This window comes from Tachypleus tridentatus, chromosome 7 (assembly GCF_004210375.1).
Source record: "Tachypleus tridentatus isolate NWPU-2018 chromosome 7, ASM421037v1, whole genome shotgun sequence".
Taxonomy (NCBI): Eukaryota; Metazoa; Arthropoda; class Merostomata; order Xiphosura; family Limulidae; genus Tachypleus; species Tachypleus tridentatus.
In genome coordinates this window covers 7,058,322-7,083,464 of record NC_134831.1, presented here as the reverse complement: position 1 = coordinate 7,083,464, position 25,143 = coordinate 7,058,322, and the positions used below count along the sequence as shown (strand labels likewise).

The 25,143-nt window shown below is 34.9% G+C and overlaps 1 protein-coding gene across 1 annotated transcript in view; it reads left to right on the top strand.

The window, feature by feature from the left end:
• The window catches only part of LOC143255048 (uncharacterized), a 57,641-nt gene that overhangs the window by 25,971 nt on the left and 6,527 nt on the right, over window positions 1–25,143 (top strand). The gene's annotated exons all lie outside the window — the stretch shown is intronic.

Genomic DNA, 25,143 nt, shown 5'->3' with positions numbered 1-25,143 from the left:
ACTCTACTAAGTGAATTTTTTCACATGTAGAATCGTGTATTGTTGAGACTATCATGAAGTGTGACTGTTTCTAAGGTTACTTCTATATTGTTATAATTATTCTACTAAGTGAATTTTTTCACATGTAGAATCGTGTATTGTTGAGACTATCATGAAGTGTGACTGTTTCTAAGGTTACTTCTATATTGTTATAATTATTCTACTAAGTGAATGTTTTCACATGTAGAATCGTGTATTGTTGAGACTATCATGAAGTGTGACTGTTTCTAAGGTTACTTCTATATTGTTATAATTACTCTACTAAGTGAATGTTTTCACATGTAGAATCGTGTATTGTTGAAACTATTATGAAGTGTGACTGTTTCTGAGGTTACTTCTATATTGTTATAATTACTCTACTAAGTGAATGTTTTCACATGTAGAATCGTGTATTGTTGAGACTATCATGAAGTGTGACTGTTTCTAAGGTTACTTCTATATTGTTACAATTATTCTACTAAGTGAATGTTTTCACATGTAGAATCGTGTATTGTTGAGACTATCATGAAGTGTGACTGTTTCTGAGGTTACTTCTATATTGTTATAATTACTCTACTAAGTGAATGTTTTCACATGTAGAATCGTGTATTCCTTGTCTCATGTTATGTGTAGGAATGAAGTCGTTTTTAAGTCAAAATCAATAATACCGTCAAACAACCAGATGTGTGTACATTAATAAAGATTCTGTAATTAAAATAAAGTACCAGCGATCAATTTTGTTTTTGATCACGAATCTCTTTACTCTGCAGGTCAATATCGTAATATCTGAAAATGTATTAGTAGAGATTTATTGTATTACAAATTAATACTTGATTTATTTTTATGTTGTTGTCGTCGCTACACGTTTCCCATCCCTTTTTTTATTTTCGTCAATTCGTTTTAAATTCCTGATGTGTGGGATTAATACATTTTCCGTTGTATTTCTGTAGCGCGACACCACAAACAGGTACGAACTCTGTTGCCTGTTTCAAAAAACTGAAGACGTTTCTCTGTGCTATGTCGTCCCAGTGCGCTTGCGCGTTCGTGTGATGAGTGAGGAGGTTTCGATTTGTTTAAACTGTGTGAACCAGCAGGTGCTATCTGCGTGCACCGTTCTTCTGGCGCTTTTCTATATTTTACTCTGTTTTAACTGGATCCCTCTTTGAAAAAAAGAATGGTGCTGTGAAAGTAAACATAGGGGAAGTAGATCGAGGAAATAGGATGTATCCTTGCAGTTTTCTGCGTGAAGAAATATATTCGACACGAGGAAACGTGGCATGCTTTTAGGGCGTGGCTCCCGAGTAACTGTGTTTATGATGTATTTTCCGGAGAAGGTTTTACGATAAACGATACATACCTTGGTCAAAAACCCATGACGTCATATCCAGTTAGCGAATATATTATTATTTCGTTATTTTTCTACTATTTTCCAACGTTTCTCAGTTTTTATCATTATGACTGGTTTCTTACATAATGAACCACGTAATTAATGTCACCTTATTGGACTTCTTTGATTCCTTTCGAATTTCTTACAAAGCTATTTAGGGGCTATCTGTACTATCCAGACCTAATTTAGCAGTGACAGACAAGATGGAAGGCGCCTAATCTACAGCAATCACTGCTAAATCTTGGGCTGCTTTTTAACCAATGAATAATTGGATTGAAAAAGCTCCCAAGACTGAAATGGCGAGCATGTTTAGTGATCAAGGTATAAAAGTTATTTCTATATCATTAAGTTCTTAAAACTACATGCATGCATTTCACATTTGTTTGTAACAAATTGATCAGCTAAACAGGCTTATCTTGCTAAAACTCAAGCATCGAAACCCGTATTAGACAGAGTACAGACAGTTCATTGTGTAGTTTTCTCTTTAACAAAATCATGTTCAACGGAGTAGTTTACTTTGAACTGTGTTAACTTCCACCGATCCAGTTAGAGCAATATTAAATAATGGACTATTTTAACTCTCATCAGCCCAGCTAGAGCAATATTAAATAATGGACTATTTAAACTCTCATCAGCCCAGCTAGAGCAATATTAAATAATGGACTATTTAAACTCTCATCAGCCCAGCTAGAGCAATATTAAATAATGGATAATTTTAACTCTCACCAGACCAGTTAAACCAATATTGAAGAATGGACTATTTTAACTCCCATTGGAGCAGTTGGATCAATATGTTATACAAATAGCCATTCTATGTTTTTAAATGAAATCTACATCAGAACAGAAACTGCTACTAATATCTAAACGTATTATTTTGATCTTTGACAAATTGTTCACTACAGACCTTCTAGTTTATATTGTTAGCGTACTTCCAAACAAGTCAGTGCTATTTCAAATATTCAAACAGAATAAGATAACATTCATTTATACTGGCTATATCGTCTAAAAGTTTTTTGTGTTTTTTTTTTGCTGTATAGTGTTTCTATATCTGAAGCAGAAAAACAGTGATTTTTGTCGTCTGCTTGTGTGACATACTTCAGAGAAACGATTATTTCAAAGTAAACTTCGAGAAGGCTTAAAACTAAATGTACTTTTTTCTACACATATTTTTCTGTAAATGTAAAGATAAAAAGCAAAGCAAGTTAATCAAACAATAACAAATTATCACAAACACTGAAATTTATACAGTAATTGGAACAATATGTATTTATTTGTGTCACTTTATAGGTTATTTGTGTCGCTATAGAAGGCCCGGCATGGCCAGGTGTGTTAAGTCGTTCGACTCGTAATCCAAGGGTCGCAGGTTCAAATCCTCGTCGCACCAAACATGCTCGCCCTTTCAGCCGTGGGGGCGTTATAATGTGACGGTCAATCCCACTATTCGTTGGTAAAAGAGTAGCCCAAAAGTTGGCTGTGGGTGGTGATGACTAGTTGCCTTCCCTCTAGTCTTACTCTGCAAAATTAGAAACAGCTAGCGTAGATAGCCCTTGCGTAGCTTTGCGCAAAAATTTAAAAAACAAACAAACGAATCGATTTCCCGCTGTGGACAGAGCGTAAACAGCCAGCCATGAAGTTTTCAGATTTAAAAATGTATATATATATTTCTAACAGTATTCAATATATTTTCATATTTTGTGTTACAACACTTAAATCAGGGGTTCGATTCCCTCGGTGGACTCAGTATATAGCCCAATGTGGCTTTGCTATAAGAAAACACAAACTCACACACACTTTGTATACTCTGTTTCTCATAATAATGCATTGCGTAATTTTTAATATACATAGCTAACAGTGTTTAATTTACTTACACATTTCTACACTTTACCAATAATAATTAATTATGTTTTAATTATTTCTTACATTTCATCAGTAACGATATATTTGTTAAAATAAAAGTTTTTTTGAACTTTATTTTCAAAGTTAATCAGTTTTATTTCGGTTCCAACATATTTTTGAAGGCTTTTTTGTTTACTAGAATCTGTGTTCTAAAATTGTGTGTGTGTGTGTAATTTTTTTTCTTATAGCAAAGACACATCGGGCTATCTGCTGAGTCCACCTAGGGGAATCGAAGTTTCAAAATTGAAGAGCGTTACATGGAAGAAAGTGATTTTATGTAAAGCGTGAACTGTAAGTTAACAAAAGCACTATGTTGATGGGTGCGCCCCCCTGTGACTCAGCAGGAAATCTGAAGATTTATAACGATAAAAACCGGGTTTTATTATCGGCAAACAGGTATATTTGTGTTTAATCTCAAGCAAACAAACTTAGTACTGGCAGATGCGACTGAAATACTCTAAAACCTTTGTTAAATTCAACATAATTTGTAGATGGATATTTGTATACGCAATTTTTGGTATAGTTTGTTTGTTCGAGATTTCGAGCAACTTTGCGCTAAAAGCTACCTGCTCATAGCCGTCTCCAAATTTTAGTTCATAGAATAGAGGGAAGTGTCCTGGTGAACAGCACCCACCGCCAACTCTTAGGCTACTCTTGTCTGATCAAATAGTTGGACTTCATTGTCAGTATCGTAGCGTACCCATAACAAAGCGCATTTTTACAACAACGAGTTCTCAACCATGAATCCTTGGATTTGTAGTTCGCGTATGCTAACACATCAGACTCATCTCCGTACAGAGACATAACAACCAATGTTTCTTAACCTTTTCTTAATAACTTACCAACAACATCTAAGTATTTTCTGGAGATATTTTTTTTTCTGAAATGATTAGGCTTGAATCAAGGCGTTTATACTTGTCTGTATATTTCTTTAATGTAAACTTATACGTAGGATAAGCCTAGCTGACTAACGAAGCTTTCTTTCTCTAATATCCTAATTGAACTGTCTGTCTCGGTAACAAAGTTCACGTGATTGATTGGATATAAATTACTTTTTGATTATCCGAAAACTTTTCGTGACGACATTGTACCTTTCTAGAATGAGGATTCGACCGGACTGAACGACGCAATTTTCCCAGACACGTGTTCAAAATGTAATTCACTATTTGAGTCACAAACTCCATTAGAGACCAGCGTCAGAGCTGACGATTGTTTCAGAGTAAAACCAAAACACTATCATTATATTTCTGTTAAATTTCCACCAGTTACTCGAAATATTTTACTAACAACTTAACAGGAAATACTACACACATACATAGAATCCCAAGTATTTGCAACTTACTTTCAACAATCTGTATGTAAACAGTGCGCATGAGTATAACAGCTTACGTCAAACGTGATCGGAATTCAGCTATTTATTTATAACCAAAATACACAATTTTTAGTTTGTGGTTACAGATATTCAATTAATCTCGTCAGAAGGTATTCTTTGATTATTTTACCAATTTCGTGACTTCAAAGGAGTTACAGTAAGAGTACTAAACGTTACTTTTAAAATTACACCCTGAAGAGTCACATCCTATAACGTCATGAAACCGGTAAAAGAAAATACAGAAGGTAAAATAAAAAAAAGTCAAATTTGTTTTAAAATATATAGTTTTATCTTGTTTATTTACTTCGCTTATAAACAAGAAGACATTTTTAATAAAGTTATTGTTTCGTAGATGAAATACTAAAATTTTGAAACATAAAGCTATCTACGGGATTCACACAAACAATATATAAATAACTTTTATTTATTATCCTTATTTATTATTATTATTATATTTTATTATTATTTATTATTATAACACGCAACATCAAATGGGGAAAAAAGAGCAAAACTGGAAACCGTGTGACTAAGCAAATATTCTTATGAATAATTAACACTTTTCGCCTGTGTCTGTTTTTCAATGAAACAGTACGTAGCTATTTTAGTTTAAGAGTTTAAAACTACAAACATTTCACGTAAAGTGGAGGCAAGTAAGGTGTTACACATTTTCATATATTTGACGGCACGTTATTTTAATAATGTACTAAAACAAGGATTCTAAAGATGGAACTGTTATCCGTTTGAGTCCAAAATCCCGTTTATTTATTTATAACTTGATTATTGTTACAGAAATGGTATTATTAGAGTAAGTTATATGTCTTATACGTACGTTAGTTAAATATTTAAGCATTACTGTTGATTAAAAATTAATTGTTGGTCTACAAATCACTTAAGATTTGTCGTAAATAACATGCCTGTTGAAAATTAGTCGCATTCAAATTGTTGCTTGCAGTCATGCACAAATCTACAGGACGGGCTATCTGTGCTCTGCCCACCACGAGTATCGTAATCCGATTTCTAGCGTTGTAAGTCTGAAGAAAGTTAAAAATATAACTTATTTTTAGTGCACCGTATTTAGTTACTTAAATATTCATCACCTAATACTATAGTTTCCTATTATTTAACACTAATAAACTTGAACGATAAAGCCGTTATTCGCCTAATATCGTGTTTTATCCCAAACAACGTTAGGCTTAATGTTTCACCTACTTTCGGCATTTAAATCTTGGATCCAAAAACTCACTCCTCACATTGGAGTTATATCAGTCAAAACCAACAAGTTGATTAATGCAGGACCCGAAAGTTGGTGGTGGGCGCTGTTGAATAGCTGCCTTCCCTCCAGTGTTTCGGTTCCAATTTAGGAACTGATACGCGCATGTAGTCCTTTATACCTGTGCGCGAAATATCAAAACAAATGAACAAAGTCATAGACAAGAAACTCGCAGAAAAAATCAGATCTTCGTTATTTGTGTGAGAACTTACTACCATTTAATGTTCTTTCAGTTTGTGGTATATGGCAATATAAACCATAGTTTATGTTCTTTCAGTTTGTGGTATATGGCAATATAAACCATAGTTAATGTTCTTTCAGTTTGTGGTATATGGCAATATAAACCATAGTTTATTTTGAGATATATACAAATATATCTTCTTATCAACAGCTGTAAAAAGTACAACCAAAATAATGCGATTCGTCTAATTACTGTTGGATTATTAAACCAGACATCTACGAAACCTTTGCGTTAACTTTAAAAATTTTCGTATAAAAGTATGCTGAACTACAGTGGCACTCAGTTAGGCACTCACTTCACCCCACAGCATTGATTACATTCGGATCTCAAAAAATACACTAATGTGTCCGTCCATCCGTCATTATTAACAAACTCAAACCGTTTGTATCAGAATAATGAACAGTAATATTCTACGTATGTCCACCAAGCTTCATCAGAATACGATCATTTGTGACTAAGTTATGTAACAAAAATACTTTGAAACATCGGCCCACTTCTAAACACACAGGATTTTTATTCGTTACCTTGAGCTTCCAAAAACTAATAACTTTTTAATTGTGTCGTAGTCCAAATGTATAAGAACTTTTGTACAAATTAATTCAGCTGTTTTCGAGAAATCTTGCTGACAAATGTACAATCAAACAATTCACACTCACAAACGCAAGGGTGAAGACCTAACGTCCACCTTCGGTGATGGAGTTAATTTAATATCATAATAGTACTTTACTATTAGAAGAGTATTAGCTTTATTATTAAATATTTTTAACTGTTATTTCGTAAGTAACATAAGAATCGATAAATGTCAAGTACAGACGATGACGTGCTTGGTAAAAGTTTGAATCTATCAGATGTGAAATTAATGTAGAGCTCAAAGACAGTTTATTATTTTCAAACCGAACAGCGCCTTGCACGTGGGTTAAACAGTCAGGTCAAATATTTCAAAGCTCAGGCATAAATAAACTTGAACTGAGAGCCATAAGAGACCAATCAGTTAACAGCACTTGACGCCCAATGGCGACTTTTAACCAAATAGGTAGACTGATATTGGCATAGTTCAAAGGATGGGGCGTGTTTGGCGACATATAACATCTCTGCAAGTTAACCAATGAGTCAAAACATAGGAAAAAAACACACTTTATTAACAAATGGAGATGAAGAAACGAGTAAAATTGATAATACTTGGTCATTCTTATTTTAAAAATTTAATAATCATTCCCAAAAATTATTGTCTGAACGGAACCATCATTGATTGGTAAATTTAAGGACTTACGTTGCTAAAATCAAGGGTTCGATTCTCCGCGATGGAGAAAACACAATATGGCGTTTTTATAAAACGTGGAGGAAAGAACCCAAATAATCCGAGGATTTCAAAAAGTTAAAGACTTCATTTCAACAGTTTATTATATCTTTGATTTAATTAATTGTTTTTATGGTTAATAAAAAACGTGATGATGCTATTGTCAATCATATGTATTCCATGTTGTTGCCTTTTTATGAATTCATATTGGATTGCCAAGGGTCGCGGGTTCGAATTCCGGTCGCACCAAACATGCTCGCCCTTTCAGCCGTGGGGGGTGTTATAATATGACGGTCAATCCCACTATTCGTTAGTAAAAAGGGTAGCCCAAGAGTTGACGGTGGGTGGTGATGACTAGCTGCCGTCCCTCTAGTCTGACACTGCTAAGTTAGGGACGGTTAGCGTAGATAGCCCTCGAGTAGCTTTGCGCGAAATTCAAAACAAACCAAACCATACTGGATTGGATGCTGGTGTTGATAAATGCAAAGCTTCACAATGGGTTTTCTGTGCGTTGCCAACCACGGGTATCGAAACCCAAGTTTTAGACTTGTGAGCCACAGATGGATATTTATATATGGATGTTTATTTTATTTTGTAAATTATTATTAACTGTTTACTGTTAGAGGGAGGGCCTTTTCATGAACATTCTTCCTGCGTTTATTCTGTATTCTTTTCATATACAAGATTGACTTTAGTTAATACTGATTACTTATTTACATCATGCTGTGTTATCCAGTATGGGAATAAAATCATTTCAAGTTAAATCATTTAAATCAATTACTTTCTAGAACGAATCCAATTTGTATACGGAAACATGGTTGAAATATTCATCTTCGGTTTCTAGGTAGTGATATCTAGATATTAATTCGCCACTTTTGGTCATACTTCTAAATTCTTTCTCCGAACCAATGTTTAGAAGAAACAATTGTATGCTCCAGTTATTAATCAATATTGAAATGCTCGCGTTTAATATTAGTTATGACAAAGATAAAAAAAAAGTTCAAGAGAACTCTTGAATCAATATAACTCAGAAGCCTTTTCACCAGCAATCCAAGATGGCGGACCTAGGTTCAATACTGGCTCTTCTTCTGCCATCTAAACAAATCTTTATTTTCCTCCTCGCGCCCACGCTCAACGTGTTCATAAATTATCGTGTTCTCCGAACTTATGTGGGTGACGTAGTTAAACTTTCAATTCTATCAGTTATGAGAGACATATTTGTTTATTGAGACTTTATATATACAGACATGCTATACTCTTTCCAAGAAGAGAGCCCGGAACACGGCATATATGTATACAAAATAATTGAGGCGGTTCTACTGTAGATTGTATTGGTTTTCTTTGTAGGCCACCATCTTCTACGAACGTAATAGGAGCATGTTTATATTTCATATATGTATACATCCCATACCGAGTTTACGGTTCTGTTTGTACATTTCATGTTCCTGCGTGTATGTAAATAGTTTTTGGAAATACCCGTGCACTGCAACCATAAAGTGATATTGCATCTATCTGTCTATCATTCTACACGCGCGCGTGTCTTTGTTTTCAGGATAATTAAATGCTGTTCGCTATTTCTTTCTATGCATATATATTCATTTTTTCTGCCTATTTATTCTAATGTCACAACCAATTACTTATTTCCATTTATAAAGACGTATGGATTGATGGCTACACAATAGACCCAAAATGTGTACGTTATAGGATCGAATCTCTTTATCATAAATGCTTGCCCCTTCGGCCGCAGGTTCGTTATATGTTTCGAACAATCCTACTGTTCGTTTGTAAAGAATAGTCCAAGAGTTGACGGTGGAAGGTGTTGACTAGCTGCCTTCCCTTTAGCCTAAAATTTTAAAATGAGAGATGACTTCCCGTGACTGTCTGAAACATAGAATCTATCCATTTTAAAGTTTCTAAATATTTGGTTCCCAGCTCTACATTTTGTAAATATTGTGACTTGTGTTTATTATCTCATGTCTTAAAGTTCTCTACAACGATGAGCGGCAGTCAATTCAAAGTAGGTAAAGTCGTGTAAAAATATAGATAGAACGCAATATTAAATTACCACGAAATAATCAAAAATAAAACCAAAGCACGCGACGATAAGCACCAGGTATTCTGTTAAGAGCTCTTCACGTCATATGCATAAACACAAACACGCATGCGCTATTGCTTCGAAGAAAACACTGGCTATTTAAGTTAGAAATGTCTACTTGAAAATAACACAACAAATTTCCAATTTAGAAAAATAACAAAAAAATAGGTTGAAGTAAAGTATTTGCTGTCTCCATCGCAGGATAATCGAACCCCGAATTTTAACGTTATAAGTCCTTAAATTTTCCACTGCCCAACCTGTAAGAATATTGTTTCAGAGCAGCTGGGAGGGAAAACACTAATATTTCATAAGTTGCACTAGTGACTAAATATATCCTCCACTGTCGATGATGAAAGCTATGGGCCAACATCGCGTTTTGTTTCACTGTAATATTTTGTGAAGAATTTGGCTAACTTTAGGCTACGCACCGTGACAATCTTTCCACATACGCCTATTGTATGTGGATATTTCAGCTTCATGTTGAAGCAGACCAAAGAGTAAAAACCTATTGAAGCCAAATCAAAGGACTTGACAAATATGTGACCAAAAGAAATTGCTGTCTTTTTTATTTCTTTTTTAGTAATCTTTTCCGTGAAAATAGCCGTTGATTCAGAAATGTGACTGAAGTATGTAAGCTTTAGGCTGGTGATCCGTCCTCACCTTCAAATTTTTATTTGTTAACGGTATCAAGAGGTACACGTTCACCACTATGAATATTTGGATTGGAAGGTCCTCTTGCGTACCCACAGTCTCATAAGAATAAGTGACTTACTCTGTATTAGGTTCAGATATGATTTTGTCGTCAGATATTTTGTTTAAAGCTCCGATTTGAGAATTTGTTTTCTTACTTAGATAACACTGAATATTCATTCCTTTTTGTGATACGTTGACTTTCGACTTAAAGTTATTTAATAGCACTGACCATCTTACCAAATTATAACCACCTCTGTTAGCAATAGATTTGCAATGTGAACTAAATATATAAACGTGGCGCCATAGCTAATATCTGCGCGACACGCAACTTACACTATTATCACATCATTAATATTAAGTGAAATTTACCTTTTATATTATGTTCCCCATGAGAAATTGTCCGACGAAAATTTTAAGGTTTTATCGCATGTACTTCTCCACAGAAATCGTACCGCATGTAAGTTTACAGTTATCCTAAACAAGGAATTATTTTACGTTGAACTGTGCACGATATTATGCTTTTAAAGCTTAAATTATATTTAACTGTAGGCTAAAAACTTATATATTAAATCAAAATGAACTTTCTATAAACTATATTTTTCATTTCTCTTAGAAACAAGTGTTATCAATTTTAAAATTAATAAATTAAAAAAGACTAACATCGATTATATTATTTAAAGAAGGCGCTACAAGCGTGTTTGGCATTTTTTACTTATAAAATTTATTACAAGTTCGTCTGCATAAGGTTCATTTTTCCGCGGGACTGAATTAAGGCATTTTTAGAACTTTTCTTTTTATATGAGAAATTCTAGGTGATGAAAACAGTTAATAACTAAAAGACACACATCTGATTCCACACCTTAATTTCTGCGAGACATTATCAACACCAACCTATTTTATGGACACTATAAGTAATGTTTGTTTGTTTTTTGGGCAAAGCTACACGAGGGCTATCTACTAGACGTCCCTAATTTAGTAGTGTAAGACTAGAGGGAGGGCAGCTCGTCATCACCATCCACCTCCAACTCTTCGGCTACTCTTTTACTAACGAATAGAGGGACTGACCGCAACTTTATAACGCCCCTACGTTTGAAAGGACGAGGATGTTTGGTGCGACTGGGACTCGAACCCACGACCCTCAAATTACGATTCGAGCGCACTAACCACCTAGCCATGGTAATGATCAATACCAACCTGTTTTATCGTTAGTAATGGTAATGATCGCTACCAATACTTACACACATGTTACGTCATAAGTCTGTAGCTTTTGTGACGTATTCGAGCCTTCCGTTATTTTACTTTAAAATATTGTCCTATTTCCACGATGTACTTGCAACTTCGTGTTTCACTAGCATTGAACTTCGAAGAAGATACCTGAACCGTGATAGTCAGTTTCATAATAATTTCTGGGAACCCTAATGAGAACAAATGTATCCACGTTTATGGAACGATTGTTCAGTTAGTAAAGCACCAGAGAATACAGAGAGACGTATGAACTTCGATCATTTCATTCGTTTTCCAGATATAAGTCCCGAGTGATTTACGGCGATGAATTATTTCTTGGTACAAGTGAAGAATAGACTCCAGTTCATTCGTATCAAATATCAGATATTTCTACTTCAACATTAATTTTTATAAAAATACATACGAAGATATTTCGTTAGTTTTAAAGAAGTGTGTTAAAAACACTGATCGAAGACTTCCTCGATATTCCAAAAACAGGTCAAATATATCAAAGTGTTTCCGGAACTAATCAGACAAATCAGTCTTAACTGGCCCACAGAGAAACATACAATAAGATCAAAGTGTTGATCGCTGGTATGAAAATGTATCAAACAGGTCGAAATATTGTTCATTATTTCAGAAATAGATCAAACAGACATATAAAGGTCTTCATTGGTGTTTCACGAGAAGACCAACTGTTTGTTTAGTCACATTCAGTGGTTGTTGTGATAAATTATTTTACCCTACTTCTAAATGTGTAGTTGTATCAAATTTACAATTACAAAAAACAAACTTTCTTTCTTCCTGTTACATTTCAATTTCATTCTTACATCTTTATACAAAATTACGAATTTATTTGAATTAATAATCAAAATCTGCGGACTTACAACGCTAAAAACCGGGTTTCGATACCCGTGGTGGGCAGAGCACAGCTAGCCCATTGTGTAGCTTTGTGCTCAATACAAAACAAAAAACAAACAACTTGATGACAAGAAACCCACTTGAAACAAACATGTATCTCAGAATGGCTGGTATGTGTATTAACACTTTTACTGATTAAAAGAGAACAGCGTTTCGACCTTCCTAGGTCATTTTCAGGAAGGTCGAAACGTTGTTTTCTCCTAATCAATAACATTATATACCTATTTTATATTTAATGCCTATACCAACCGTTCTGAGACAACAGTGTTTCGTTTGTTTCTGGCCCGGCATGGCCAGGTAGGTTAAGGCGTTCGACTCGTAATCCGAAGGTTCGCGGGTTTCGAATCCCGATCGCACCAAACATACTCGCCCTTTCAGCAGTGGGAGCGTTATAATGTGACGGTCAATCCCACTATTCGTTGGTAAAAGAGTAGCCCAAGAGTTGGCGGTGGGTGGTGATGACTAGATGCCTTCCCTCTAGTCTTACACTGCTAAATTGGTGACGTAGATAGCCTTCGAGTAGCTTTGCGCGAAATAAAACAAAACAAAATACTTAATGGGCTGTCAGTGCTCTGCTCAATACGGATATCGAAACTCGGCTTCTAGCGGTGTGAGTCTGTAAACATACTGCTGTATCACTGGGATAGTGAGAAACATACTGCACTGGGATAGTGAGAAACATATTGCACTGGGATAATGAGAAACGTACTGCTGTATCACTGGGATAGTGAGAAACATACTGTTGTATCACTGGGAGATTTAGATAAAAACTATTTTTCGTTTGTTTTGCTTGTTTGTTGACTTTCGTGCAAAAATTACTCGCCATTCATAGTTTGTGGTTGATAAACTAGAGAAAAGGCAGCCAGCATTACCCGTTGCCAACTCTTGGACTGCTTTAATCGAATGTGGATTGGTCGATACATTATAACGCCCCCATGGCTAGAAAAGAAAGCGTAATCGCTAACGGGATTCGAAGTCTCAACCCGCAGATTGCGAGACGAGCACCTAGTCTCTAGGTCTTGCCAAACTGTTTCGAACATTTCTTAAACAATGGCCAGGATGACGTGAAGAAGATCATCATCGGGTAGATCCCACCATCTAACTTCATATTTATAGATTTCTTGCAAGCATTATGTTACTCGTTTCAGTATTGGTTCCTTTATGTATCTTTAACATTGTTGTTTGTAATTAAGCACAATCCTACACAAAGAGCTATCTGTGCTCTACCCACCACAAGTATCGCTGTGTCACTGGGGGTAATTTTTGTTACATTTTTAGTATTTATTATGCGAAGAAAGAAAAATGAAAATACAATTTCCTCTCCTTTGTTAGAAACTAGATTTCTAGATTTTATTTCACTTGTCCAACGGACTGGTACTCTAGCTAGCTATTTATAAAGTTTATGTGCAAAGGCATTTTAAAACATCTATGAAATTATCTTGTAATATTATGTCTATATGAATTGGCAAACAAAACTGTACTACAAATTTAGTGTTTAATGATGAACAGTTATATATTTCATTTTTAAATGGTTAATTTTACATGCAACTCTATGAAACACACTTGCCGAACATTTTTTGCACTTGTCAATTAATTTCCACTTTTTACTTGTTAAAGGAGGTGTTTGTCATTCATTCCTTTCTTTAAGGCAACGTGTCATTAAAATTAATGTGAATAAAAAAAAAATGTAATTTGTTAAGGCAGCCATAACGTTCTACTATTGGCTACGCGGAATGACGTCTCAGAAGGCCGCGTTTTATGATGAAGATAAATGAAAGTTAAAAGAAAGGCTATTACTCTGTCACCTACAACAAACAGAAATGTTGATTGTCTAGGTTATTATGTTACTAAGAAAGTTGCCTAAAACGTCCTTAAGCCATCGTTCACATGTACATTTTATATACTTTATTTATGTATATATTTTCCAACTACTGAGTATAATTTTAAACGTTCGTGTCATCAATATACATTTACGTTCAATGTTTTCTACGGATGTGCCCTACAGAGTAGAATATTTGTGTGTGTGTATATATATACATACATATATATGGTACCGTATCATGGTTCATATGTAGTATTTAATTAGATAATTCATTAAGACTTATACAAAATATTGCGAATACCTCTACTGGTTCGTGACCTTCTTATGAAAAACCAAAAGCTCGCAACAAATTGAATTTATTCGAATAATTTTTTAGCTTAGGTTACGAGTATTTAGGAATAATAATATGCTTGGTTAATATTTATAAATTAGGCTTTTCAAAAGAAGATAAAAGATGAAGTCAGTACGATCTCGTCTGATATGAATCTACTCTGACAGCTCCTCAGCAAGCATGTTGTACAATAACTTAAATGTCATTTGCCGTTTCCATTATTGCTAACAAAATAATGCTTGCGAGGAAATGTTTGGAGAGTGAAACGTATGTCTGCTGACTTAGCATCATTAAAGCAACTACATATAGTTGTACAATTGCACTGATTCTACTAAATATGCTCCCCACATTAACCAACAATTAACTTGGTTTTTAGTTTACTTTTAGCGTTTGTTTAATGCAAAATTATTGTTAAAACTCAATATCGATCTAATCAAGAATGCCCCCAAGTGGCACAGCAGTGTGTATGCGGACTTACAACTCTAGAAATCGCGAATTTGATATTCGTGATGGGCAAAATATATACAACCCATTGTGTAAAGTTTTGTATTTAATTACAAACTGTCAAACAAATTAACCAAGGACTGACAAATAATGTAGTTAAATTCATAGTACATATTACGTTGGTGCCAGTGAAGGTGTACTTTCTTCGTTATATGTTTGTACAGGTAACAGACACTTACTATATATCCAAAACAATAAAAGCAATGCCTCGTATTTTGAAAACCATAAAAATAATAATTATCTGTTTCTAACATGAAAAAATGCCAGAAGGTAAAAATATAACTATGAAAGAACTGGAACATTGGTCTGAAAATACGGGTTTGAAATAATAATGAAAACAAACTTTTCATTACCAAATAATTACCAGCAGAAGCGTAATTTTAAAACTCTCCCTTGATAACTATGAGAGCATATAACACTAAAAATCGAGTTTGCATACCCGCGGTTGAGCAGAGCACAGACAAACCATGGAGTAGCTTTGTATTCAACAACCAACAACCAGTTTTAGAACGTCATTTAAAAGTTGAACTAACACTAAAATAATATGGTTGACAAAAATACTCTTACAGAAAAGCACCACCTAAATTAGCTTAGGTAAACAACCACTAAACCAGACCACTAAAGAGAGAAAGAATGAAGGAAACGACTAGTTATTTTAAACACCTTATTGTAAATAATAATTATAATTATTTTCTAAATTATGCAACTGTGCTAACTACAGGTGATTTAAGATAGTACTACATTTCTTCTTTGCGACTACAAATTTCTGAAAATTCTAAACTTTGTTCTGAAAGACGTCTGTTATTTCTGGCAGTGTCTGTGTTTCTAAAAACTAAAAATTCCTTGCAAGCTGGAGGATCAGGAGCGGTTCGATGCTTAGTTTGCTGCACTATCAATTCAAAGGTTCAAGGCTTTAGAAGCAGTTGTCCTTAGAAATGCACAACACATTGTAGAATGATGGATACATAATAAGAGTGATCGTATACTTCCACCTTTTGGTAGTCAGATAAGATTTTTCTTGGGTGGAATTGACTATATCCTCATTAGTTTCAAATAAACAAAAGAACTGCAAGTGTAACGTCACAGCAAAGTATCACGTGCCTTTATTCCACATGTAGGATTTTGGAGAGAGAACTTCCAGTATGTTCCAGCGTTTCTTTAATGAGCAGTTCTTAACATACTATGAATTAATCGTATATCACTAATCATGAAATAATCCAAGTTGAACTGATTCAAACAAGTGCATTATGAACACATTTACAATCACGTAAGACGGAGATAGAAAATAATTCATTTTCATGTAGCATACTCAGTTACACCCTTAACATAGTAACAAAAGTTTTAAGTGCTTCTATCTAGTTTTAACTCAGCAGCTGAGAAGCTGTGTTTAAAAGAAAGGTGATATTTAACTTTCTACAGTAGGATTCACTCACGCATGACATATACTACCTCATGACATATGATACTTCATGATATATACTACTTCATGACATATGATACTTCATGACATATGCTACCTCATGACATACGATACTTCATGATATATGCTACTTCATGACATATGATACTTCATGATATATGTTACATCATGACATATGCTACTTCATGATATATACTACCTCATGACATATGATACTTCATGATATATGTTACATCATGACATATGCTACTTCATAATATATACTACCTCATGACATATGCTACTTCATGATATATACTACCTCATGACATATGCTACTTCATAATATATACTACCTCATGACATATGCTACTTCATGATATATACTACCTCATGACATATGCTACTTCATGATATATACTACCTCATGACATATGCTACTTCATGATATATACTACCTCATGACATATGCTACTTCATGATATATGCAAATTCACAACATACAGAGCTGGTGGGCCACTAAAGGGTTACGTTTGGGCCTATAGAACTAGGAGGTCACTAAAGGGTTACACCAAAATACCCAAGGTTAAGACGCTGTTTATACTAGCAATGTTTAACAGCAACCATTATGGTGTGAACTATATTAAGTTGGTGAAGAACAATTTTTCAGTGGTTGTGTTTGTGTCACAACAAATCATAATTAGAACGTGAAGTTTTACGATGGTATCATTGATTTATTTTAATACTATAAAATTTTCGTTTCACATCACGTTTTACCTCTTTCGTTCAACCACCTACAAACTACTACTCAACTGCGTGTCTGGTCCACGAGCTACTTGTTGCGGTGATCAAATGGCTGCGTGTTTCATGTACTCTGGGTCTCGGATTACAGAGTATGCTAGGATCACAGAGTACGCATACATTTATTTCAAGACACAAGAACTCAACAAACCTAACTGTCAGTACACTTGGTCAATATTTTCTTTCAGAAGCACAGTGCCTGCAATATAAATGAGACCCAAAGACATATAAACATATCTGTTTTCACTAGCATGTTCTAATGTGTGAAAAGGTTTGTCCTTCAACGCCTTTTCTAAGTAGCGTTCTCAGCCACATTTGCTTTTAATATAAGGTATAATGATATTTCGATTACGGCCGACAATGTAATAACATTCAGGGTGATCAACTGATGATTAAATACATTCTAATCAGTATAAACTGTTGTTCTATGACTGTTTGAACACGTACTTAGAACGGTATATTAAGTTAGCTATTTTAGTAACTGGTTTAATATTTATTTCTCATCTGTCTAGGTTGGGTTTTTAGATGAAACGTCAATGTTTGAGACAAATTTTCTTAAAACAACGAATTTTTGAAACAATTTCTGTCGAATGAATTAAGTGTCTTACTGAAACAAACGTTAAAACAACACACCTTGTATGTTTTATTAGGTTCTCTCTTTCTGCGCTGATGTACTGTATTAGGTTCTCTCTTTCTGCGCTGATGGACTGTATTAGGTTCTCTCTTTCTGCGCTGATGGACTGTATTAGGTTCTCTCTTTCTGCGCTGATGGACTGTATTAGGTTCTCTCTTTCTATGCTGATGGACTGTAATTCTATACTTTTCGTCAATAATGATAGGTCCATGTTGTCAAAGGTTTTACCAAAAACCTTAAAAGTAGGCCCATATACAAGCGTCCTACTTCTAAAATAGCGTGATGACTACATTAATATCCTGCTTGTGAATCAAGTATGGAACTACACCGTTTCACAAATCATTAACGCCAAGTAAAAATAAAACATGTAATGATTTTCCTTTCGCCCATCATGAACTTTCCTCTGTTCCATGTGAGCAGTTAACGATACTTTTAAACAAAATACAGTTTTCAAATGAGTCACTAAAACATTAATAACACAAGCAACACGTATATATATATATATATATAGATAAAACATCTTTCCCAATCTATCGATACAACCCTCTACAGAGTTAGCCAAACAGCACGTGCTCTAAGTCAATTTCGTCCGTATATTTTATTACTGGTTTTTACGCCCTTCTTCTGGGAGTGTATGAATAATATTTTACAAAGTTTGACATTTAAACCTGCGAAGTTAAGATCGAAATATTAACAACTGACAATAACAGTTAAAAATAGTTTAGTTATTATACTATGAATAATAGCTATTATAGCGGTAAGTCTAGGGATTTACAACGCTAAAATCAAGGATTCAATTCCCCTTGGTGGGCTCAGCAGATAGCCCGATGTGGCTTTGCTGTAAGTAAAACACACACAATACTCTGAAGAAGTGTTTAAATACTCAACACGACACTCCTAGAAAAACTTGTAGACATTGGAAACTAATCACCAAACACTTTTCATGAAAAGTGGACGTCAACATAGAACCTTCTTTTGATAAGTACGTAATAACACAAAGAACCTTCTCTCGTGAAAGATAAGAACATGCAGAACTTGTATTGTGAAATCGGATAACAACACTTAAAAGTGAAACTGAATAGCAACACAAAGAACCTTTTATTGTGAAAACTAGATAGCAACACAAAGAACCTTTTATTGTGAAAACTAGATAGCAACACAAAGAACTTTTTATTGTGAAAACTAGATAGCAACACAAAGAACTTTTTATTGTGAAAACTAGATAGCAACACAAAGAACCTTTTATTGTGAAAACTAGATAGCAACACAAAGAACCTTTTATTGTGAAAACTAGATAGCAACACAAAGAACCTTTTATTGTGAAAACTAGATAGCAACACAAAGAATCTTTTATTGTGAAAACTAGATAGCAACACAAAGAACTTTTTATTGTGAAAACTAGATAGCAACACAAAGAACTTTTTATGGTGAAAACTAGATAGCAACACAAAGAACCTTTTATTGTGAAAACTAGATAGCAACACAAAAACCTTTTCTAGTGAAAAAGTAGATACAAACACAAATAACCTTTTCACGTCAAAGTGGATAACAACACACAAATTTTTTTTGAAACTGGACAACAACACAAAGAACCTTTTTTTATGAAAAACTACATAACAGACAAAATACGTTTCTTGTGAAAGACAAACTGTACCTTTCACAATAAAACCAGCGAACAATGTTTTAAAAATTAATAATGCAAAACACAATTCCTGTGATAACCATGGTAATTGAAGAATCTCTCTTAGTCAATGTTTATGGAAACAAATGGAGAGGTAAATATTTAAAAAAAGTTTAGTTTGTTTGGAATTTTCGCGCAAAGCTAAACGAGGGCTATCTGCGCTAGCCGTCCCTAATTTTGCAGTGTAAGACTAGAGGTAAGGCAGTTAGTCATCACCACCCATCGCCAAATCTTGGGCTACTCTTTTACCAACGAATAATGGGACTGACCGTCACATTTTGACGCCCCCACGGCTGAAAGGACGAGCATGTTTGGTGCCACGGGGATTCGAACCATTGACCCTCAGATTACGAGTCGAGTGCCATAACCACCTGGCCATGCCGAGCTCTTCAAAAAAATATTATTTAAGATTATATACTGTAAAATTACATTAATAATATATTTCATAACGTAACTGCTATTCTATCTCGAAATAGACTTTGAAGCTAGAAACGTTCGAATAATTACAGCTCATCCGTCGAAAGACACTATAATTTTTCACGTAAAAGATCTGTTTATATGTTTTACTTCGAAGTTTCCTTTTTCACTAAAATTTCCGAAATAATTAAAAAGGTTTATCTTTTAAGTTCTTTTAAGCTAGTAGTTTTAAACATATTTTGCATATGAACACAATGTGATTTGAAGAGAAGGTCCCTGAAGTCAGACAAATCAATAAACTTTCCTTCCTCATGTATCCCACCATTGTTTTACATCTGCTTTTTATACCATTTCATGGGTATGTTTTAGTAAGACCAACATTCTATAAGCACATAAAATTATTCCTTTATTATTATTATTATTTTAGTAGCTGAATACGTAGATCTTAATGCACGTGTGCCATAGTTGCACCTGTGTTTCTAGCGCAGCACGCAATCATAGCCAAATAAGACTCGTGTGACCAAGTAATTGCCTACTTACTGCAATGCCTTCCAGCACCATTACCAACGTCTGGACACAAGTTATTCCACAGGTCATACAGAGTTAGTTTACTACGTTACATGAGGAGTGCAAGACAATGGACGAAAATAACTAAATTAAAATGCAAATTGAAAAGAAACACATACACATAGATGTGATTATTAACAGCCAGCATGTCTATCACATCTCATCTATCCTTTACCTTTCTCAAGCTAACATGTCTATCACATCTAATCTAACCTTTACCTTTCTCAAGCCAACATGTCTATCACATCTAATCTAACCTTTACCTTTCTCACAGCCAACATGTCTATCACATCTAATCTAATCTTTACCTTTCTCACAGCCAACATGTCTATCACATCTAATCTAACCTTTACCTTTCTCAAGCTAACATGTCTATCACATCTAATCTAACCTTTACCTTTCTCAAGCCAACATGTCTATCACATCTAATCTAACCTTTACCTTTCTCACAGCCAGCATGTCTATCACATCTCATCTATCCTTTACCTTTCTCAAGCTAACATGTCTATCACATCTAATCTAATCTTTACCTGTCTCATGCTAACATGTCTATCACATCTCATCTATCCTTTACCTTTCTCAAGCTAACATGTCTATCACATCTAATCTAACCTTTACCTTTCTCACAGCCAACATGTCTATCACATCTCATCTATCCTTTACCTTTCTCAAGCTAACATGTCTATCACATCTAATCTAACCTTTACCTTTCTCAAGCTAACATGTCTATCACATCTAATCTAACCTTTACCTTTCTCAAGCTAACATGTCTATCACATCTAATCTAACCTTTACCTTTCTCAAGCTAACATGTCTATCACATCTAATCTAACCTTTACCTTTCTCAAGCTAACATGTCTATCACATCTAATCTAACCTTTACCTTTCTCAAGCTAACATGTCTATCACATCTAATCTATCCTTTTACCTTTCTCAGGCTAACATGTCTATCACATCTAATCTAACTTTACCTTTCTCAGGCTAACATGTCTATCACATCTAATCTAACCTTTACCTTTCTCAAGCCAACATGTCTATCACATCTAATCTAACCTTTACCTTTCTCACAGCCAACATGTCTATCACATCTAATCTAACCTTTACCTTTTCAAGCTAACATGTCTATCACATCTAATCTAACCTTTACCTTTTCAGGCTAACATGTCTATCACATCTAATCTAACCTTTACCTTTCTCAGGCTAACATGTCTATCACATCTAATCTAACCTTTACCTTTTCAAGCTAATATGTCTATCACATCTAATCTAACCTTTACCTTTTCAAGCTAACATGTCTATCACATCTAATCTAACCTTTTGCTTTTCGAGCTAACATGTCTATCACATCTAATCTAACTTTACTTTTTCAAGCTAACATGTCTATCACATCTCATCTATCCTTTACCTTTCTCAAGCTAACATGTCTATCACATCTAATCTAACCTTTACCTTTCTCAAGCTAACATGTCTATCACATCTAATCTAACCTTTACCTTTCTCAAGCCAACATGTCTATCACATCTAATCTAACCTTTACCTTTCTCACAGCCAACATGTCTATCACATCTAATCTAATCTTTACCTGTCTCACAGCTAACGTGTCTATCACATCTAATCTAACCTTTACCTTTCTCACAGCTAACATGTCTATCACCAATAATCTAACCTTTACCTTTCTCACAGTGAGCATGTCTATCACATATAATCTAACCTTTACCTTTCTCACAGCCAACATGTCTATCACATATAATCTAACCTTTACCTTTCTCACAGCTAACATGTCTATCACATATAATCTAACCTTTACCTTTCTCACAGCTAACATGTCTATCACATATAATCTAACCTTTACCTTTCTCAAGCAAACATGTCTATCACATCTAATCTAACTTTTACCTTTTTCACAGCCAACACGTCTATCACATTTAATCTAACCTTTACCTTTCTTATGTATAATAGAATTGACAGTCATATTATAACGCCTCGGTGATGGAGATTCGAACCTGCAACCCAGAAATTGCGAGTAGAGCGCCCTAACCATCAGTCCATACTAAGCCCTTATTTATCAAAAACATTATACACTGCTGGCCAAAATTTTAAGGCCAATGAACATAAAGAAAAAATATGCATTTTGCGTTGTTAGACTCAACCACTTATTTGAGTAGAGCTTCGAAAGATGAAAATAAGAAAAGGAAAAATAAAAATAAAAAAATAAAAAAAACTTTTTTAGCATTTAATAGGAAAATGTGAACACTATAAAATTAGCCTAAATATTAGCTGGTCAAAAAGTTTAAGCCCACACTGAAACGAAGCGTTAATCGGTAAACACATAATGAAATTTAGTCATTTGTGTTCAAGCATTAGCGTTGTCAACATCTCCCACTGACATTTCCTGTGTTGGATTGAGTAAAAACGTGGCAAAGGTTAAAAAGTTGACAGAGTTTGAACGTGGCAGAATTGTCGAGCTGTAAAAGCAAGGTCTCTCTCAACGTGCCATCGCTGGTGAGATCGGGCGTAGTAAAACTGCTGTTGCAAATTTCTTAAAAGACCCTGAGGATTACGGAATGAGAATTTCAAGTGGTCGGCCCAAGAAAATTTCGCCGGCGTTGAGCAGAAGGATTCGACGAGTTCTCCAGCTAGACACCAGCCGATCGTCGAACCAGATTACGGTCCTTATGAACGCACAATGCAGCTCAAGAACAATGAGACGGCATCTACGAGAGAAAGGCTTTAAAAACCGTAAACATCTTCAAAGGCCACGCCTCCTTCCACATCACGAAACATCTCGGTTAAACTTTGCTGAGAAGCACCAAATATGGGACGTAGAAAAGTGAAAGAAGGTTTTGTTCTCTGAAGAGAAGAAATTTAACCTGGATGGTCCAGATGGCTTCCAACGTTAATGGCATGATGAGGATATCCCACCGGAGACATTTTCTACACGACACAGTGGAGGAGATTCCATCATGATCTGGGGTGCTTTCTCCTTCCATGGAACAATGGAGCTTCAGGTTATACAGGGGCTTCAAACAGCAGCTGGCTACATTGCCATGTTGGAGAGAGCATCCTTATTGACTAGAGGCCCTCGCTTGTGTGGAAATGACTGGATTTTTCAGCAGAACAACGCTGCGATCCACAATGCTAGCAGGACAAAGGACTTTTCCATGGCGAATAACGTGCTTCTTTTGGACTATTCACCGTGTTCGCCCAAACTGAACCCCATAGAAAAGGTTTGGGGGTGGATGGCAAGAAAAGACTATAGAAATGGACGTCAATTCCAAACAGTGCACGATCTTCGTGAAGCCATCTTCACCACTTGGAATACCATTCCAGCTAGCCTTCTGCAAACCATGCCAAGGCGAATGTTTGAAGTTTATCGCTATGACGGCCATGCAACTCACTACTGATACCTCTTGTTGGACATTTTCTACCCTGTTTAGGACATCTTTTTGGTATGGTCTTAAATTTTTGACCAGCTAGTATTTAGGCTAATTTTATAGTGTTCACATTTTCCCTCTTAAATGCTAAAAATATTTTTTTTTTATTTTCCCTTTTCTTATTTTCATCTTTCGAAGCTCTACTCAAATTAGTGGTTGAGTCTAACAACGCAGCCCCCCGCTAGTACAGCGGTATGTCTCCGGAATCAGAGGTTCGATTCCCCTCGGTGGGCTGAGCAGATAGCCCGATGTGGCTTTGCTATAAGAAAAACACACACACTAACAACGCAAAATGCATATTTTTTCTTTATATTCATTAGCCTTAAGATTTTGGCCAGAAGTGTAATGGTGTTTCTCTGCAAAAGGAGCCATGTAAGAAATTAAATAATCAAGAATAATTTACTATTTTATCTAAAATTCATACTGTGTTCACATATACTATCATTATACCACCAATAAAAAAAAAAACCTTTACCTCCAATTGTTAAAGAATAAGTCGTCAAGTTAATTAAGTTTATGCTGGGTTAGAATTTTTTCTAATGCTAATAAACCAACAAACAAAACAAAATAAGCCCTATTGTAAGTCGACGATAAATTTACGGACTTTTAACGTAAGAATCAGCTAATAAGTTTCCCTAGGTTAACAGAGAGCACAAATTCCACTGTTTGGGTTTGCGCTAAAGCAAAAGAAAACAACATGTTTAAAACTCCAAAATAGGTTAACTCTTTAAATAATAATTTAGTCAATTAACTAGATCAAGTATCCGTTGTAATGAAGGTTATAAAATAAGTTCATAAGATTAATATGACAAACACAACGTTTTGTTTGTCGAATGTTAAGTTCACCAATGGTAAACTGAAGGTTTTTTTGTTTTACTTAACAATATAAATTTGTTGTTTAAGGTATTATGAATCTTCTATAACTTTTCAACGGCCCGGAATTGGCCAGGTGATTAAGGCACTGGACTCGTAATTCGAGGGTTTGAATCCCCGTCGCACCAAATATGCTAGCAAATTTTAGCCATAGGGGCATTATAATGTGACCTTCAATCCTACTATTCGTTGATAAAAGAGTAGCCCAAGAGCTAGCGATGGATTGTGATGACTTACTGCCTTTCCTCTGGTCTTACACTACTAAA